Source organism: Lepisosteus oculatus, unplaced genomic scaffold (genome assembly GCF_040954835.1).
Source record: "Lepisosteus oculatus isolate fLepOcu1 unplaced genomic scaffold, fLepOcu1.hap2 HAP2_SCAFFOLD_103, whole genome shotgun sequence".
Taxonomy (NCBI): Eukaryota; Metazoa; Chordata; class Actinopteri; order Semionotiformes; family Lepisosteidae; genus Lepisosteus; species Lepisosteus oculatus.
In genome coordinates, this window is record NW_027167655.1 from 179844 (window position 1) to 195857 (window position 16014).

General features: G+C 54.0%; 6 non-coding genes across 6 annotated transcripts; 3 read left to right on the forward strand and 3 right to left on the reverse strand.

Annotated features, from left to right (window-relative positions):
- The first annotated feature begins 3663 nt into the window (after positions 1 to 3663).
- LOC138225744 (5S ribosomal RNA) lies at positions 3664 to 3782 on the forward strand. The gene has a single exon (XR_011184216.1). It is a non-coding gene; the product is annotated as a 5S ribosomal RNA (ribosomal RNA).
- A 636-nt stretch (positions 3783 to 4418) lies between these two features.
- On the reverse strand, positions 4419 to 4588 carry LOC138225777 (U1 spliceosomal RNA). Its single transcript, XR_011184248.1, has one exon. It is a non-coding gene; the product is annotated as a U1 spliceosomal RNA (small nuclear RNA).
- Positions 4589 to 11495: 6907 nt separating this feature from the next.
- LOC138225745 (5S ribosomal RNA) lies at positions 11496 to 11614 on the forward strand. The gene has a single exon (XR_011184217.1). It is a non-coding gene; the product is annotated as a 5S ribosomal RNA (ribosomal RNA).
- Positions 11615 to 12249: 635 nt separating this feature from the next.
- Positions 12250 to 12413, reverse strand: LOC138225759 (U1 spliceosomal RNA). Its single transcript, XR_011184230.1, has one exon. It is a non-coding gene; the product is annotated as a U1 spliceosomal RNA (small nuclear RNA).
- Positions 12414 to 13980: 1567 nt separating this feature from the next.
- LOC138225751 (5S ribosomal RNA) lies at positions 13981 to 14099 on the forward strand. The gene has a single exon (XR_011184224.1). It is a non-coding gene; the product is annotated as a 5S ribosomal RNA (ribosomal RNA).
- A 636-nt stretch (positions 14100 to 14735) lies between these two features.
- LOC138225760 (U1 spliceosomal RNA) lies at positions 14736 to 14899 on the reverse strand. Its single transcript, XR_011184231.1, has one exon. It is a non-coding gene; the product is annotated as a U1 spliceosomal RNA (small nuclear RNA).
- Between the last annotated feature and the right edge of the window lie 1115 nt (positions 14900 to 16014).

A 16014-nucleotide genomic window follows, 5' to 3' on the forward strand; every position in this document is an offset into this window, starting at 1 on the left:
ACACATTGATTAGCCTCAGGTTAACGGTCCCCCATTCCACATCCACACACAGCAACCTGCCATCTATGACCCTCTGAATACTTTTCAATTTGAATGCCCATCCTTTGAAAAGAATGGCCACGCCAGAGGCTCTGTTGTTATTGTCCCCTGACCAAACAGAAGGCCCTTTATCCCACCTATCTTCAAAACTTTTATACCTCTCTTGATAGGCTAAAGCACACTCCTGCAACATCAACACATCTCCCTCTCTCTGCTGGAGGTAATCAAAGACAGACTGGCATTTAACTCTGTCATTGATACCTCTTGTGTTAAGAGAAATTATGTTAAGAGCCATATTACATAAGAAAGTGGAACCAGTCTTTACAAAACACATTTCTCTTCGGTCTCACCTGTTACCTTCTTCTTTTTCTTTTTCTTCTTACCAATTTCCTGCCAGCCATCCTCTGAATGAGCCTTCATCAGGGTGGCAGCAGTAAAAGCGTTCACAGAGTCCATTTCAAGGAAGGGGGTAGAGGGAGGGGTGGAGAGGTTCCAGCTGTCCCCATCGCCATGCTCTCCTTCCTCCTCGCTCGGGGAGAAAAAAGAGTCATTTTTTCTTTTCCTCAAGTCCAGCTCCTGGGAGCACTGAGGGGAAAGGGGTGCAGCCGATGCACCAGTCTCCTCTTCCCCCTCACCCACCAGCTGCTGCAGATCCTCCGTGATGGACTGGATGGAGGAGAGGAGGGCATCTGTAGCACTTGCAGAGTCTGAGAAAAGCAGCTCCGCTGAATCCTGGGTATCCTCGCTGGACCCGCTCCACCGGGGGGCCCCACACTGGCCCTCGTTCTGAGGAGCAGGAGTGGGGGAGGGGTCCTCGCTGTTCTCGGGGGTTTTCAAACCCTCGTGCTTGTCTGGTGCAGTCTGCGGTTGTGGGGGCGTAGTGGATTTCTCTTCCACCAGCCCCGGAGCCACAGCAGGACTGATCCTGGCTGGAGGCTGAGAGTCTTTGTCCAACAAGGGTTCTTTGTTTGACTTGTTGTTTGCTTTGGATTTTCGGGCCGGTTTGGCTGAAACAAGCACTGCCTCATCCTTTCTCATTTTGAGTTTATTGGCGTAGGCGTGAGGGCAGTTCTTAAAAACATGTCCTTCCGAGCCACATAAATTGCACTTTGGCAGCATTGAACAGTCAGAGGCTAAATGTCCCTGTTTGCCACAGGTCTTGCAGCATTTCACAGTGCAGGACGATGCCAGGTGTCCCACAGCACCACAGCGCCGACACACCTTTGGTTGTCCCACATAAAACACATAGCCATTGCAGGCGCCCAGCCGGATTGTAGAGGGCAGGTGCCTTAAGCCTCCATTTACGCTGTCCGGTAGCAAGCGAACCTCGAATTTCCTTGCTCCTGTTTTTATACCATCAACATCTCTAACCTCAGTTCCATGGTGGACGGTGCAGTACTGGTTAAGCCAGGTGTGAATGTCCTCCGTCTTTGCCAGTTCCGAGAACATAACAACATGCACCGTTTTCCTCTCTCTCTGTGTCAGAGGCTGCAAGTTGATCTTCTCAAGTGCAGGAACTTTGCCTCTTTTTGCCTCAAACACATCCACGCATTGTTCAAACAGAGGATAGGTAGCAAATACAACCTCAAATGCTTTCTGACCTGGGAGAGCGAAGATGAAATCCAAGTGCCGAGGTTCAAAGCCAAGTTCCTTCTGTAACACTTTTCTGCTGAACTGCATACGATCCATGAAGAGGTCATCCAAGAGCTCAAAACGTACAGCATTCTTACGGGATCCAAAGGTTGCCATTTCAAAAACCGCAAATCGAACACTGCTTCCAACAAAAGAAAAACAATCCAACTACTCCACCTACAGGCTGATCAAGGTATCTCCCCTGCCAGGTAAGTATGAGTTAAACAGGCCCCTGCAAACGGCCCGCACCCACAGCACAAATCGCGCAGCCTAGGCCACCTCCTCGCCCCGCACGCCACCGCCTCCTGCTGGGCCCACTCTTTCACACACTCACACGCCACACTAACACTCAAAAGTGTGGGCAAAACGAGAAAACGAGCGCGCCGTTTCCTACACATCTGCAGTCGCCGTTGCGCATTCGCAGCATGTCCCGGGATGCAATTCGGCCTCATTTGCATAACTCCAGACCGGCAGATCGCCACGCAAGCTCGCGACGTGCGCCTGCCACACACCGAACAAACCTTTTCAGCAATTTCCAAAAAACGGGCCTGCTCGCCTGCCCACAAGGCTCCGTCTCTTACCTGCTCTCCAGAGCCTGCTGCCTTCTGTGCTTTTCTCTCGGCACCGCTGCAGCGCACATAACTCCTGCAGCGGGAGGGGGGGAGAAAGTTCCCGCGCTCCGCCGCAGGGAAGGCTCGCTCCGTGCGCACACGTCCTTTCGATGCCAGTCCAACAAGTGCTCCGCATTAGCTGCGTCGGGGCTCCGGCGTGTCGCACCTCACCTCACCTCGCACTGCCCCCTCCTTGAATGTCTGCCGCTGGGCATGCCCCGCTCTCCTCCGCCTTATCTTATCGCGTGTGAGCACCGACAATGGCCACAATGCCGGGGAATGGCACCTGTAAAGTGTTAATTGGGGCACAGGAACAGCCCGTCTCGTCTCGGGGGGGCCGGCTTCAGAGACAATACAGCAAACACAGCGGGGCGGGGGAAGAAGACGACACCACACATGCGGGTACATTCAGCTCCGGCGGGAACGAGACATTTGTCGGTCTTTTCAAGTGCCGAGAGCCGAGCAATCCTTCACTTGTATCGTTTCTCCCCGGTGACTAGATCTGGCCCTGCGACTCTCGACTGGGCTCACCCCCGGGGCAGCCCAGCAGGTGTGAGCCTGGCCGGCACCCGGATGGGAGATTCCACCCCGGAAAAGCTCCGGTTGCTGCTGCTCCTGCAAGAGGTGTGACTGGGACCAGTAGGGAGCGCTCACCCTGCGGGCTGTGTGGCTCTCTTACGCCCCAGCCTCCTGATGGCGACACTCTGCTGCACAAACAGAGGTCAAACCGAGGTCCCGACCCTCCTTGGCCATTAGGAAACCCCAGGGCGTCTCTCAAAAAGAGATGCCGGGGGTGTCCCTCTGGTGTAAGTGCTCCCCTTTACCCATCAGTCGGGGTCTCCTCCTAATCCCCGTCTCACCTGTAACAATCAATGACGAGGCCCCCCTGTCCGTGAGATTTAGTACTCGCGCAAGAGACCGGGGGCAGAGCGCGAACACGGTCCCCCACCCCCCACAAAGTGCGCGCTCCGGGTCCTGCAACACAGCGGAAGGGCAGCGAGAAGGAGCCTCTTGCTCTGACGCCGCAAGGCCACAAGAGGGCGGAGGCGCCGCGCGCCCGGCCGACGTGTTGGACCGGTGCGCTTTACGTGCTGAAATAAACACGCAAAAGCCCCGAAATGTTTCCAGAGTGCTGTGCACTGGAGGTTTTTGTCTGGTGAAGACTTGCCTGGTGCTCCTCCGTGCAGATTGTTTGTCCTCCTCCAGTGCGGGACGAGCCAACACAAGGGAGCGCATTCGCCAACATCCAGGCACGCAATGCGATTTGGAAAGCAGCTCCTTTCCAAAGAGTGGCACACGAACGATCCTTCAGTCCCGCTCGGGGGGCACGGAACCCCCGCCACACACAGCTTCAAGTAGCGAGTCAGGCGCCGGGGCTTTCGCTTATGGCCACACCACCCTGAACACGCCCGATCTCGTCTGATCTCGGAAGCTAAGCAGCGTCGGGCCTGGTTAGTACTTGGATGGGAGACTGCCTGGGAATACCAGGTGCTGTAAGCTTTTGCTCTCCCGGCCAGCAGGGGTCGCCGTTGGTGCCGTAGGCTTTGGGAGGAAAACCTGCAGGATGGAAAGGTGATCTATAGCCTCATCTCTAGAGATGTTTTGTTGCTGTGGCATGTGTGTGACCCATATTCAAAAAAAAAAACCCGTCTGTAAAACGAATATCGAAGCTGCCTCTAAATCTGCAAATGAAGATGAGTCGATAAACCACTCGTTTTTCGTATAACTAGACATATATTCATTTGTTACCGATTTCATTCATTGAGCACGGATACAATAGAGGTACAGCCATTCACTGTTTGACATGTCTGCACTGGTACAGAACCGAGCAATCAGAAAACGGGTGAAACTGTCTTTAGACTCAGCATACAGTACCGAGGCCCCCCATGACCAAATAAAGGCTAACCTCGATAATCAGCCTAAAGAACGCAGACTACAGCAAAACGACTGACTTTGAAAAGGGAATGAACGTCCGGAAGGAGTAGTGGAACTAGCTTGAGATGCTTCTCCGGACCCCTAACTAAAAGCCAGCGAGAACCAGCAGCGGCGTCCACTCCTGTCGAACCGGGATACTTCCGCAGCCACGCAGCTCGTGGTGTCCTAACCCTCCCGTATCTGATTTTGGACCAAGCACATCAGGGGAGAGCGCGAACGCAGTCCCCCACTACCAGAAATTATGCAGTCGAGATTCCCACATTTGGGGAATTCGCAGGGGTCAGCACAGCCGGAGTGCAATGGCCGAGCCTCACCCTGGGTGAACCGATTTCGATTTTTAAGAACTTTATTTTCTTTTCACAAAAAAATACAGGAAATCACAAATCAGAAAGCTTTACATTAATATACATACTTAAAACAGTATATATGATCACATCTCATTACATTTTGACACGGAACCAGTTACATAGCAACAATTTCTTTTTTTCTGGTGCAAATCACATTTTTTACTTAAACATGATAATGTTTTTCACAGTTTCTTGAGATACTGTCCAATGCCCTCTATTTCCCACAGATTTTCTGCTTCCTCCCTCCCTTCTCTCCACAGATCTCTGAGGTAATAGTTCTCTCGGGTGATGAACAGGGCCAGGCTACCTGCTGCCTTGACTGGGACCTCGATGCCTTTGAACAGCCCCATGTTCCTAACTCTCCACAGGGCGTCTTTCCCACTGTTCACCACGGCCCAGATCCTGTCAAACACGTCAGGAGGAAGCTTGACAGGAGAGATGCCGTATATGATGAAAGCAGCGGTCAGGGTAAATTGGGGCGAGAGAGCCTGCAACCAATCTTCAAACTGTGCCCAGAAGGCCTTAGCAAAAAAGCAGGACCACAGGAGGTGGGTCACAGTCTCCTCCTCGCCGCAGCCCACCCTAACGCAGCGAGGGCTGGGGGTGAGGCCCCTACGGTACAAGAAAGTTCGTACCGGTAAGCACTGGTGGACGACACTCCAGGCTAAATCTCTGTGAATGTTGCACAGAAATTTAGAGGATGTGTGTTTCCACACCTTCCTTGTTTGGGCTGATGTTAAAATGCCCACAGGGGTCTGCCTATTGTTCTGGGGTGCTACGAAATCTTCCAGTTTTTGGACGCTGACATCTCGGAGGGGAATATGGCCAATTGGGTGAGATCTTAGAAAACTTTTAACTGTCCCATAAATTGCAGGGCATGTGTCAGAGAGTGGGACGTCCAGCTTGGGTCTGACACCCCACACTCTGAACACCTCCCTACCTACCCAGAGCCTGGAAAAATAAGTCCAGGTACGCGCTGCAGGTGCTGTTGCAAAGCCTCTCAGCACAGAGGCCAGGAAAATGCACAGCAGCTTCGTAGCAATATCTGGGACAGACTTCCCCCCTGAGGGTAGCGGCCTGTACATTATTTCCCTTCTGAGTCTTTCCTGCTTCCCACCCCATAGAAATTGAAACATCAATCTCCTCAGCACCGCCGCAACACGGTGTGGGATTGGGAAGGTAGAAGCCAGAAAATTCAAGACAGGCAAGAGCTCGGCTTTGATGACCAGCACCTTCCCTGTCATGGTGAGGTCTCGGTCCTTCCATTGCATCAGTTTTTTGTTTAAGATTGGCAATTTGTTCTGCCAATTTACTGTTCCCATCTCTTCTCCAAAATACACCCCCAGGACCTTAATTCTCTTCTCTTGCAGCCTGAGATCATGTCCTTCTTTTGGCTCCCTCCAGTTCTGATAAAAAATCTCACTCTTAGATGTGTTAATTTTTGCGGAGGAAGCCAAAGAGAACCGATCACAGCACTGCAGAGCTCTGCTAATTGAGGCATTGTCAGAGAGGAGCAGGGTGACGTCATCCATGTATAGAGATGTCTTTACCTCTCCTCCCCCACTTCCAGGCACTGGTATCCCATTAATGGCCTGATCCTGGCGCAAGGCACAGGCTAAGGGCTCCATAGCCAAAACGAATAACAAGGGGGATAATGGGCAGCCCTGCCTCACCCCTGAACAGACTTCAAAGGTGCGTGATCTATTGCCATTAACCATGACTCTGCTGTTGCTACCTGTGTACAGCAGGTTAATCCACTTTCTCATGATGGGGCCAAACTTCATGTGCTCAAGTACCGATGTTAAGTACTGCCGGTTTAGGCGGTCAAAGGCCTTTTCTAGGTCTACACCTAAAATGCACAGAGGGAGGGAGCGATCCTCAGAGTACAGACAGACATCCCTCAACAAGGCCAGGTTGTCGCTCATCAGGCGTCCTGCTATCCCACAAGTCTGTTCTTTCCCTACCAGTGAGGCCACTACATTTTGTAGGCGCAGGAAAAGGGCTTTGGACAGGATCTTAGTGTCTACGCCTAACAGGCTGAGGGGTCTCCAGTTCTTTATGTCATTTTTTGCTCCTTTCTTAAACAAGAGAGAGATAGTGCCTTCTCTTAAGGAGTCAGGCAGCAATTCTGTCTTGTAGCTTTCCTCGAATAGGAGCAGTAGCGGATCCTGAAGCAGATCCCAAAAGGTGCAATAAAATTCTTTAGGGAGCCCGTCAGCACCCGGAGTTTTCCCCTTCTGTAAGCTCTCCATAGCCTGTCTCAGCTCTTCTACTGTCAAATCCCTCTCAAGTACTTCCCTATCTTCTTCACTCAAAATGTTTTCTAGCTTTGAGGTAAAAAAATGAATATCTTCATCCTTTACCTCTGTAGAGCTGTACAGTCTTGAGTAGAAGGCCTCGGTGCAGGAGAGGATAGCACTCGGCTCTGTTCTCTCTCGTCCCTCCTCATCAACTACACTTTCCATGACAGTCTTGGAGCCTACCACTTTCCTGAAAAAGAAGCGAGTACACTTCTCATTTTCTTCCAAGAACTGCACTCTGCTTCTTAACAGCACTCCTCGACTACTTTCTTCGGCTATGCTCCGGATGTCCTTTTTTAAAAGGGCGATATCCTCGAGCACATCGAAGCCACTGTGCAGCATCGTGTAGAGACGCTGCAGCTGCCTCTGTTTCCTGGCTAGCACTCCTCTCCGTCTGGCAGCAGCCTTCCTTCCCTCAGCCATGAAAAAGGCCTTTGTCCTCACCTTCACCTCCTCCCACCACTCTCCTACTGACCCGTACAGACACTGCAGGGACAGCCACTGTGATAGTTTCTCCTTGTAGCGGGATACTACCCCCTCGTTCTCTAGCAGCTTTGTGTTGAGTTTCCAGAGGCCTGGGCCAAAGACAGTCCCGCCCTGGAGTTCCACTCTACACCCTAAAGCCTGATGATCTGAGAAGAAGACAGGCTGAAGAGTGACCCCAACAACTTTCACTCTCTCTGAGACAAAGCAATAGTCAATTCTGGAGCTGCTATTCCTCCCTGACCATGTATATCCTGCTGTTGTGGGATATATACATCTATATGTGTCTGAGAGTTTAAAGTCTTGAACTAAGTTTTGCAGGGCCAGTGAGCTGGAATCCAATTTTATCGGCGAGCTAGACTGCCTGTCTGTGTGCTCTAAGATACAATTAAAATCCCCTCCCACTATCACGTCTGTGCTGCATAACAATAGGGGGGAGAGTGCCTTGAGTAGCTCCACCCTTCCTCCTACGTCAGTAGGGCAATACACATTGATTAGCCGCAGGTTAACGGTCCCCCATTCCACATCCACACACAGCAACCTGCCATCTATGACCCTCTGAATACTTTTCAATTTGAATGCCCATCCTTTGAAAAGAATGGCCACGCCAGAGGCTCTGTTGTTATTGTCCCCTGACCAAACAGAAGGCCCTTTATCCCACCTATCTTCAAAACTTTTATACCTCTCTTGATAGGCTAAAGCACACTCCTGCAACATCAACACATCTCCCTCTCTCTGCTGGAGGTAATCAAAGACAGACTGGCATTTAACTCTGTCATTGATACCTCTTGTGTTAAGAGAAATTATGTTAAGAGCCATATTACATAAGAAAGTGGAACCAGTCTTTACAAAACACATTTCTCTTCGGTCTCACCTGTTACCTTTTTCTTTTTCTTTTTCTTCTTACCAATTTCCTGCCAGCCATCCTCTGAATGAGCCTTCATCAGGGTGGCAGCAGTAAAAGCGTTCACAGAGTCCATTTCAAGGAAGGGGGTAGAGGGAGGGGTGGAGAGGTTCCAGCTGTCCCCATCGCCATGCTCTCCTTCCTCCTCGCTCGGGGAGAAAACAGAGTCATTTTTTCTTTTCCTCAAGTCCAGCTCCTGGGAGCACTGAGGGGAAAGGGGTGCAGCCGATGCACCAGTCTCCTCTTCCCCCTCACCCACCAGCTGCTGCAGATCCTCCGTGATGGACTGGATGGAGGAGAGGAGGGCATCTGTAGCACTTGCAGAGTCTGAGAAAAGCAGCTCCGCTGAATCCTGGGTATCCTCGCTGGACCCGCTCCACCGGGGGGCCCCACACTGGCCCTCGTTCTGAGGAGCAGGAGTGGGGGAGGGGTCCTCGCTGTTCTCGGGGGTTTTCAAACCCTCGTGCTTGTCTGGTGCAGTCTGCGGTTGTGGGGGCGTAGTGGATTTCTCTTCCACCAGCCCCGGAGCCACAGCAGGACTGATCCTGGCTGGAGGCTGAGAGTCTTTGTCCAACAAGGGTTCTTTGTTTGACTTGTTGTTTGCTTTGGATTTTCGGGCCGGTTTGGCTGAAACAAGCACTGCCTCATCCTTTCTCATTTTGAGTTTATTGGCGTAGGCGTGAGGGCAGTTCTTAAAAACGTGTCCTTCCGAGCCACATAAATTGCACTTTGGCAGCATTGAACAGTCAGAGGCTAAATGTCCCTGTTTGCCACAGGTCTTGCAGCATTTCACAGTGCAGGACGATGCCAGGTGTCCCACAGCACCACAGCGCCGACACACCTTTGGTTGTCCCACATAAAACACATAGCCATTGCAGGCGCCCAGCCGGATTGTAGAGGGCAGGTGCCTTAAGCCTCCATTTACGCTGTCCGGTAGCAAGCGAACCTCGAATTTCCTTGCTCCTGTTTTTATACCATCAACATCTCTAACCTCAGTTCCATGGTGGACGGTGCAGTACTGGTTAAGCCAGGTGTGAATGTCCTCCGTCTTTGCCAGTTCCGAGAACATAACAACATGCACCGTTTTCCTCTCTCTCTGTGTCAGAGGCTGCAAGTTGATCTTCTCAAGTGCAGGAACTTTGCCTCTTTTTGCCTCAAACACATCCACGCATTGTTCAAACAGAGGATAGGTAGCAAATACAACCTCAAATGCTTTCTGACCTGGGAGAGCGAAGATGAAATCCAAGTGCCGAGGTTCAAAGCCAAGTTCCTTCTGTAACACTTTTCTGCTGAACTGCATACGATCCATGAAGAGGTCATCCAAGAGCTCAAAACGTACAGCATTCTTACGGGATCCAAAGGTTGCCATTTCAAAAACCGCAAATCGAACACTGCTTCCAACAAAAGAAAAACAATCCAACTACTCCACCTACAGGCTGATCAAGGTATCTCCCCTGCCAGGTAAGTATGAGTTAAACAGGCCCCTGCAAGCGGCCCGCACCCACAGCACAAATCGCGCAGCCTAGGCCACCTCCTCGCCCCGCACGCCACCGCCTCCTGCTGGGCCCACTCTTTCACACACTCACACGCCACACTAACACTCAAAAGTGTGGGCAAAACGAGAAAACGAGCGCGCCGTTTCCTACACATCTGCAGTCGCCGTTGCGCATTCGCAGCATGTCCCGGGATGCAATTCGGCCTCATTTGCATAACTCCAGACCGGCAGATCGCCACGCAAGCTCGCGACGTGCGCCTGCCACACACCGAACAAACCTTTTCAGCAATTTCCAAAAAACGGGCCTGCTCGCCTGCCCACAAGGCTCCGTCTCTTACCTGCTCTCCAGAGCCTGCTGCCTTCTGTGCTTTTCTCTCGGCACCGCTGCAGCGCACACAACTCCTGCAGCAGGAGGGGGGGAGAAAGTTCCCGCGCTCCGCCGCAGGGAAGGCTCGCTCCGTGCGCACACGTCCTTTCGATGCCAGTCCAACAAGTGCTCCGCATTAGCTGCGTCGGGGCTCCGGCGTGTCGCACCTCACCTCACCTCGCACTGCCCCCTCCTTGAATGTCTGCCGCTGGGCATGCCCCGCTCTCCTCCGCCTTATCTTATCGCGTGTGAGCACCGACAATGGCCACAATGCCGGGGAATGGCACCTGTAAAGTGTTAATTGGGGCACAGGAACAGCCCGTCTCGTCTCGGGGGGGCCGGCTTCAGAGACAATACAGCAAACACAGCGGGGCGGGGGAAGAAGACGACACCACACATGCGGGTACATTCAGCTCCGGCGGGAACGAGACATTTGTCGGTCTTTTCAAGTGCCGAGAGCCGAGCAATCCTTCACTTGTATCGTTTCTCCCCGGTGACTAGATCTGGCCCTGCGACTCTCGACTGGGCTCACCCCCGGGGCAGCCCAGCAGGTGTGAGCCTGGCCGGCACCCGGATGGGAGATTCCACCCCGGAAAAGCTCCGGTTGCTGCTGCTCCTGCAAGAGGTGTGACTGGGACCAGTAGGGAGCGCTCACCCTGCGGGCTGTGTGGCTCTCTTACGCCCCAGCCTCCTGATGGCGACACTCTGCTGCACAAACAGAGGTCAAACCGAGGTCCCGACCCTCCTTGGCCATTAGGAAACCCCAGGGCGTCTCTCAAAAAGAGATGCCGGGGGTGTCCCTCTGGTGTAAGTGCTCCCCTTTACCCATCAGTCGGGGTCTCCTCCTAATCCCCGTCTCACCTGTAACAATCAATGACGAGGCCCCCCTGTCCGTGAGATTTAGTACTCGCGCAAGAGACCGGGGGCAGAGCGCGAACGCGGTCCCCCGCCCCCCACAAAGTGCGCGCTCCGGGTCCTGCAACACAGCGGAAGGGCAGCGAGAAGGAGCCTCTTGCTCTGACGCCGCAAGGCCACAAGAGGGCGGAGGCGCCGCGCGCCCGGCCGACGTGTTGGACCGGTGCGCTTTACGTGCTGAAATAAACACGCGAAAGCCCCGAAATGTTTCCAGAGTGCTGTGCACTGGAGGTTTTTGTCTGGTGAAGACTTGCCTGGTGCTCCTCCGTGCAGATTGTTTGTCCTCCTCCAGTGCGGGACGAGCCAACACAAGGGAGCGCATTCGCCAACATCCAGGCACGCAATGCGATTTGGAAAGCAGCTCCTTTCCAAAGAGTGGCACACGAACGATCCTTCAGTCCCGCTCGGGGGGCACGGAACCCCCGCCACACACAGCTTCAAGTAGCGAGTCAGGCGCCGGGGCTTTCGCTTATGGCCACACCACCCTGAACACGCCCGATCTCGTCTGATCTCGGAAGCTAAGCAGCGTCGGGCCTGGTTAGTACTTGGATGGGAGACTGCCTGGGAATACCAGGTGCTGTAAGCTTTTGCTCTCCCGGCCAGCAGGGGTCGCCGTTGGTGCCGTAGGCTTTGGGAGGAAAACCTGCAGGATGGAAAGGTGATCTATAGCCTCATCTCTAGAGATGTTTTGTTGCTGTGGCATGTGTGTGACCCATATTCAAAAAAAAAAACCCGTCTGTAAAACGAATATCGAAGCTGCCTCTAAATCTGCAAATGAAGATGAGTCGATAAACCACTCGTTTTTCGTATAACTAGACATATATTCATTTGTTACCGATTTCATTCATTGAGCACGGATACAATAGAGGTACAGCCATTCACTGTTTGACATGTCTGCACTGGTACAGAACCGAGCAATCAGAAAACGGGTGAAACTGTCTTTAGACTCAGCATACAGTACCGAGGCCCCCCATGACCAAATAAAGGCTAACCTCGATAATCAGCCTAAAGAACGCAGACTACAGCAAAACGACTGATTTGAAAAGGGAATGAACATCCGGAAGGAGTAGTGGAACTAGCTTGAGATGCTTCTCCGGACCCCTAACTAAAAGCCAGCGAGAACCAGCAGCGGCGTCCACTCCTGTCGAACCGGGATCCTTCCGCAGCCACGCAGCTCGTGGTGTCCTAACCCTCCCGTATCTGATTTTGGACCAAGCACATCAGGGGAGAGCGCGAACGCAGTCCCCCACTACCAGAAATTATGCAGTCGAGATTCCCACATTTGGGGAATTCGCAGGGGTCAGCACAGCCGGAGTGCAATGGCCGAGCCTCACCCTGGGTGAACCTCCTTCTTGATCAAGGTATCTCCCCTGCCAGGTAAGTATGAGTTAAACAGGCCCCTGCAAGCGGCCCGCACCCACAGCACAAATCGCGCAGCCTAGGCCACGCAAGCTCGCGACGTGCGCCTGCCACACACCGAACAAACCTTTTCAGCAATTTCCAAAAAACGGGCCTGCTCGCCTGCCCACAAGGCTCCGTCTCTTACCTGCTCTCCAGAGCCTGCTGCCTTCTGTGCTTTTCTCTCGGCACCGCTGCAGCGCACACAACTCCTGCAGCAGGAGGGGGGGAGAAAGTTCCCGCGCTCCGCCGCAGGGAAGGCTCGCTCCGTGCGCACACGTCCTTTCGATGCCAGTCCAACAAGTGCTCCGCATTAGCTGCGTCGGGGCTCCGGCGTGTCGCACCTCACCTCGCACTGCCCCCTCCTTGAATGTCTGCCGCTGGGCATGCCCCGCTCTCCTCCGCCTTATCTTATCGCGTGTGAGCACCGACAATGGCCACAATGCCGGGGAATGGCACCTGTAAAGTGTTAATTGGGGCACAGGAACAGCCCGTCTCGTCTCGGGGGGGCCGACTTCAGAGACAATACAGCAAACACAGCGGGGCGGGGGAAGAAGACGACACCACACATGCGGGTACATTCAGCTCCGGCGGGAACGAGACATTTGTCGGTCTTTTCAAGTGCCGAGAGCCGAGCAATCCTTCACTTGTATCGTTTCTCCCCGGTGACTAGATCTGGCCCTGCGACTCTCGACTGGGCTCACCCCCGGGGCAGCCCAGCAGGTGTGAGCCTGGCCGGCACCCGGATGGGAGATTCCACCCCGGAAAAGCTCCGGTTGCTGCTGCTCCTGCAAGAGGTGTGACTGGGACCAGTAGGGAGCGCTCACCCTGCGGGCTGTGTGGCTCTCTTACGCCCCAGCCTCCTGATGGCGACACTCTGCTGCACAAACAGAGGTCAAACCGAGGTCCCGACCCTCCTTGGCCATTAGGAAACCCCAGGGCGTCTCTCAAAAAGAGATGCCGGGGGTGTCCCTCTGGTGTAAGTGCTCCCCTTTACCCATCAGTCGGGGTCTCCTCCTAATCCCCGTCTCACCTGTAACAATCAATGACGAGGCCCCCCTGTCCGTGAGATTTAGTACTCGCGCAAGAGACCGGGGGCAGAGCGCGAACGCGGTCCCCCGCCCCCCACAAAGTGCGCGCTCCGGGTCCTGCAACACAGCGGAAGGGCAGCGAGAAGGAGCCTCTTGCTCTGACGCCGCAAGGCCACAAGAGGGCGGAGGCGCCGCGCGCCCGGCCGACGTGTTGGACCGGTGCGCTTTACGTGCTGAAATAAACACGCGAAAGCCCCGAAATGTTTCCAGAGTGCTGTGCACTGGAGGTTTTTGTCTGGTGAAGACTTGCCTGGTGCTCCTCCGTGCAGATTGTTTGTCCTCCTCCAGTGCGGGACGAGCCAACACAAGGGAGCGCATTCGCCAACATCCAGGCACGCAATGCGATTTGGAAAGCAGCTCCTTTCCAAAGAGTGGCACACGAACGATCCTTCAGTCCCGCTCGGGGGGCACGGAACCCCCGCCACACACAGCTTCAAGTAGCGAGTCAGGCGCCGGGGCTTTCGCTTATGGCCACACCACCCTGAACACGCCCGATCTCGTCTGATCTCGGAAGCTAAGCAGCATCGGGCCTGGTTAGTACTTGGATGGGAGACTGCCTGGGAATACCAGGTGCTGTAAGCTTTTGCTCTCCCGGCCAGCAGGGGTCGCCGTTGGTGCCGTAGGCTTTGGGAGGAAAACCTGCAGGATGGAAAGGTGATCTATAGCCTCATCTCTAGAGATGTTTTGTTGCTGTGGCATGTGTGTGACCCATATTCAAAAAAAAAAACCCGTCTGTAAAACGAATATCGAAGCTGCCTCTAAATCTGCAAATGAAGATGAGTCGATAAACCACTCGTTTTTCGTATAACTAGACATATATTCATTTGTTACCGATTTCATTCATTGAGCACGGATACAATAGAGGTACAGCCATTCACTGTTTGACATGTCTGCACTGGTACAGAACCGAGCAATCAGAAAACGGGTGAAACTGTCTTTAGACTCAGCATACAGTACCGAGGCCCCCCATGACCAAATAAAGGCTAACCTCGATAATCAGCCTAAAGAACGCAGACTACAGCAAAACGACTGACTTTGAAAAGGGAATGAACGTCCGGAAGGAGTAGTGGAACTAGCTTGAGATGCTTCTCCGGACCCCTAACTAAAAGCCAGCGAGAACCAGCAGCGGCGTCCACTCCTGTCGAACCGGGATCCTTCCGCAGCCACGCAGCTCGTGGTGTCCTAACCCTCCCGTATCTGATTTTGGACCAAGCACATCAGGGGAGAGCGCGAACGCAGTCCCCCACTACCAGAAATTATGCAGTCGAGATTCCCACATTTGGGGAATTCGCAGGGGTCAGCACAGCCGGAGTGCAATGGCCGAGCCTCACCCTGGGTGAACCTCCTTCTTGATCAAGGTATCTCCCCTGCCAGGTAAGTATGAGTTAAACAGGCCCCTGCAAGCGGCCCGCACCCACAGCACAAATCGCGCAGCCTAGGCCACGCAAGCTCGCGACGTGCGCCTGCCACACACCGAACAAACCTTTTCAGCAATTTCCAAAAAACGGGCCTGCTCGCCTGCCCACAAGGCTCCGTCTCTTACCTGCTCTCCAGAGCCTGCTGCCTTCTGTGCTTTTCTCTCGGCACCGCTGCAGCGCACACAACTCCTGCAGCGGGAGGGGGGGAGAAAGTTCCCGCGCTCCGCCGCAGGGAAGGCTCGCTCCGTGCGCACACGTCCTTTCGATGCCAGTCCAACAAGTGCTCCGCATTAGCTGTGTCGGGGCTCCGGCGTGTCGCACCTCACCTCACCTCGCACTGCCCCCTCCTTGAATGTCTGCCGCTGGGCATGCCCCGCTCTCCTCCGCCTTATCTTATCGCGTGTGAGCACCGACAATGGCCACAATGCCGGGGAATGGCACCTGTAAAGTGTTAATTGGGGCACAGGAACAGCCCGTCTCGTCTCGGGGGGGCCGGCTTCAGAGACAATACAGCAAACACAGCGGGGCGGGGGAAGAAGACGACACTACACATGCGGGTACATTCAGCTCCGGCGGGAACGAGACATTTGTCGGTCTTTTCAAGTGCCGAGAGCCGAGCAATCCTTCACTTGTATCGTTTCTCCCCGGTGACTAGATCTGGCCCTGCGACTCTCGACTGGGCTCACCCCCGGGGCAGCCCAGCAGGTGTGAACCTGGCCGGCACCCGGATGGGATATTCCACCCCGGAAAAGCTCCGGTTGCTGCTGCTCCTGCAAGAGGTGTGACTGGGACCAGTAGGGAGCGCTCACCCTGCGGGCTGTGTGGCTCTCTTACGCCCCAGCCTCCTGATGGCGACACTCTGCTGCACAAACAGGCGCCGTCCTTCGGGGGAGGCGTCAAACCGAGGTTCCGACCCTCCTTGGCCATTAGGAAACCCCAGGGCGTCTCTCAAAAAGAGACGCCGGGGGTGTCCCTCTGGTGTTAGTGCTCCCCTTTACCCATCAGTCGGGGTCTCCTCCTAATCCCCGTCTCACCTGTAATAATCAATGACGAGGCCCCCCTGTCCGTGAGATTTAGTA